Source organism: Arachis ipaensis, chromosome B08, assembly GCF_000816755.2.
Source record: "Arachis ipaensis cultivar K30076 chromosome B08, Araip1.1, whole genome shotgun sequence".
Lineage (NCBI taxonomy): Eukaryota > Viridiplantae > Streptophyta > Magnoliopsida > Fabales > Fabaceae > Arachis > Arachis ipaensis.
In genome coordinates, this window is record NC_029792.2 from 10971108 (window position 1) to 10974976 (window position 3869).

Genomic DNA, 3869 nt, shown 5'->3' on the forward strand with positions numbered 1-3869 from the left:
TTCTATAATAGCACCTTGCATATTGTTTTCTTGATGACAATTCAATAAAGAGGAGGATGATGTTTATGTATTGTACGTATTTGGAGCAAGTTTCGGTGCCTGCCATATCGGCTTTAAAAGTACCAATATCTCTCTGATTATTATTTCGGTGTGTCTTAATATTCATTTATCCTTAGGTATTGAATATTGATATCCTTTTAAGATATTGAGTGTACTATAGAAAAAAAATTAAAGATTTTGACGCTTAAGTTAGAAGAATTTTAGAAGTAAACGTTAGGTTTATGTGAATGTGTGTGAAGTGACCAAAATCATATCTAACAAATTTATACTGTGTTGTTTCAAAGTGATGGAGGTAGGTTCATTCGTTCAATCTTATCTGTATTTTCGATTTGTAAGGAGGTTGTATATGGTGGAAACAAAGTTCAAATATGATGAAATTCTATTTAATAAGTGGTTAGATTGTAGGTGAAAATTCAAGTGAAGTTGACTTCACATGAAGTTGATATCTTAGATGAAAATTTAGTCAAATTAGTTAAATCATCTAATGGCTCTTAGATATCAACTTCACGTGAAATCGATTGCACCTGAGTTTCCACCTAAATTGTTACTTAGGTCCCTCAACCTATGCGGTTTGGGCTGTGAGTTAGACAACTCTTATAGATTGATCGGATTAGTTGATGGATTCGAACTCATAGGGAACATCCAAAATAGATAACTTTATTAATTAGAATCTTTAATTCTTTATTGGACATCAATGGATCAAATTAGAGTTGAAATGCATTAAGGGCTAGTTATTTTCACAAACTCTACGCTCTTGTATACCAATTATCCTATCTATATATGATGTGAAACTCCGGGATTGGATCCTTTTATTTTTTTTTCACTTGAGAAGGTATTCTTATAGTATATTTTATATGTGAGACAAAAAAAAAATGAAAGATAAAATATTAAACGGTTAAATATTATACTTTACATCTTCAACTAAAAAAATAAAAAGATTTATTTTCGTAAAAAAAGAAATACTAGAGGATCATCAGAATTTATTATTTTTTGCCATCAATGTTTAAAAGTATATGATAAAGTATGTTGTTAGACTATTAAACTAAACAGTCATGCTACATATTCATATAATTTTTTATCCAAATCCATCTAAACTGGCCCAATAAAAAAAAAACCAATACCATTAAATGAGCGTGTATACATGCGCCCAGAGCACCGAAACGTTAACATATTCATTCGCGCCTTGATATGAAATAACGTTCCTTCTTTAACATTGAAACTGCTACTCGAGAACTTTGAATCTCTTTCAAAATCTCTCAAACTTCATTCGTGTTCTCTGTGAAAACCGGTACTGGAAAAGAATCGCGAGAAAATTTCGAAAGGAAGAAGAAAAAACGAACGAAAACAAGAACAGAGACTGCGAAAGATATGATAAAAACTACTGTTAATTTAAAATTTTGTATTTTCGCATTTCTCTTAGTTGTATTTTAGGTTTACTGAATTGAGTTACTTCGTTTAGTAGATTGACTTAATCTAATTCCATTTTTTTGGCGTAACTAGGGCATAGGAATGGAAATGTGTTCTTATTTTCTTTCTGTTCAGTGGAGTTCCGCATTTTCATTCATTTGATTGTTAGTGTGTTTAGTTGAGTCATTTTACATGCAGAAATGATTTACTTGATGATTGAATGTTTATCACGTTTTATTCAGCACATGATTGGTGTTCGGTTCACTGGTGTTTATCATTTGATTCACCTGATTGTTAGCGCGTTCAGTTGAGTTTTCTTGCATGTAGAAATAATTTACTTGATGATTGAATGTTTATCACGTTATATTCAGCACATGATTGGTGTTCGGTTCACAGGTGTTTGTCATTTGATTCACTTGATTGTTAGTGCGTTCAGTTAAGTTCTTTTGCATGCAGAAATATTTTTCTTACTGATTGAATGTTTATTAAGTTTTATTCAGAACATCAATGAAATTCAGTTCAGTGGAGTTGGTTATTTTAATTCATTTGATTATTAGTGTGTTTAGTTGAGTCCTTTTGCATGCAGAAATTATTTACTTGATAATTGAATGTTTATCACGTTTTATTCAGCATATGATTGGTGTTCAGTTTAATGGTGTTTGTCATTTGATTCACTTGATTGTTATGTGTTCAGTTGAGTTCTTTTGCATGCAGAAAAGTTTTTCTTGATGATTGAATGTTTATCACATTTTATTCAGCATATGAATGGTCTTCGGTTCAGTTGGGTTGGCCATTTTGACTCACTTGATTAAAATATGCATGATTGTCCTTGTCGGTGTATTGAGTGAAGTATTGATTAAATTTTTTTGGCTTCAGGCTCGAATATGTTTCAAATATTCTGTTGCACAAACTGAACAAAATCAGAGATCAAGTGATTCGGGCATCTGAAGAAATAAGACTCCCAAAGATATTTGCTGCCCTCTCTAGCCCTTATTGTAAATTCACATTTGGGGATATAGATAGTAAATAGGATATATTTTGTTTGACTGGTTGTAATTAGCACTATTTTATTTAACTTGTTTAAAAAACCAAACAATGTATATATGTGAATATTAATGTAAATGTTATTGGAAATTTAATGTTAATGTATATATCTAATTCAAGATGAATTAGTCCTTGTTCTGTTGGTTTGAAATGTTAATATATATTTGTTAGAATGTCTGCCTGCTATTTTGTTCCAGGTTGACAGTGAATGGAATCAGGGTATTTATCAAACATTAAGAGCCCCGAAAAAATAAATGAATCGAAATTAATACGCAGGGTGAATCGAAAAAGTGCATATATCAATATAACAGAGAGATAATTTAAAAAAAAATGTTACTATCAGTATTCAGTTTCAAAAAGTCCTGAACTCTTTGGAATAATTTTTGTAGAACTTTCCGACTTCTTCTAGTCTCTTGAAAATCATCCTAACCTTTGGGATAAATTTTTCATCCACAACACACCTGGTCTGCAGAATGAACCGAACATATTATTATGGTGAAACAATTGTCTAGTACAAAATGAATGGAATATTATCCATTATATAAATTCAAATTCAAACAGTTTTTCGCATAATGAACCGAACACGTCATTATGGTGAAACAATTGTATAGTACTAAATGAATGGAACATTATCCATTATATAAAATCAAATTCAAACAGCTTTCTGCATAATGAACCGAACACGTTATTAAGATGAAATAATTGTATAGTACTAAATGAACGGAACATTATCCATTATATAAAATCAAATTCAAATAGCTTTCTGCAGAATGAACCGAACACGTTATTATGGTGAAACAATTGTATAGTACTAAATGAACGAAACATTATCCATTATATAAATTCAAATCACCTGTGTCTACAATTGATTCTCAATTCAATTCAATTCAATTCAGAACACATGCGTACATTCAATTCAATTCAATTTAACAATTGCATTCCATTCAATCCGATTAAAAAAAATCCAAACCTCGTTCACTTGATTCGTTTTAGAAGAATAATCCAAAACGATCTCATTCAACTAATTTGAAGTTGAATAATTCATTGTTTTGATAGAATATTGAAATCTGAAAACGCAGAAGATAAATCCACAAAATTAAAGAAGAAAACGAAGAAGAATAGAAAGAAGAAAGACGAGCAACATAGAAGAACAACAAGCAGAAGAGAAGAAAAAAGAAGAAGAACGACGAACAGTAGAGATTGCAGATCCGAAAATTGCAATGCAAATCGTTAACATTGAAGAATAGAAGAAGAAGAATATTTACGTTGAAAAAGAGGTTTACGTAAATCTATTACGTTGATAGGAGGGAGAGGGGGCGCGCGTATATTTCACGTAACTTGGGGGAGGGGGAGGGGGA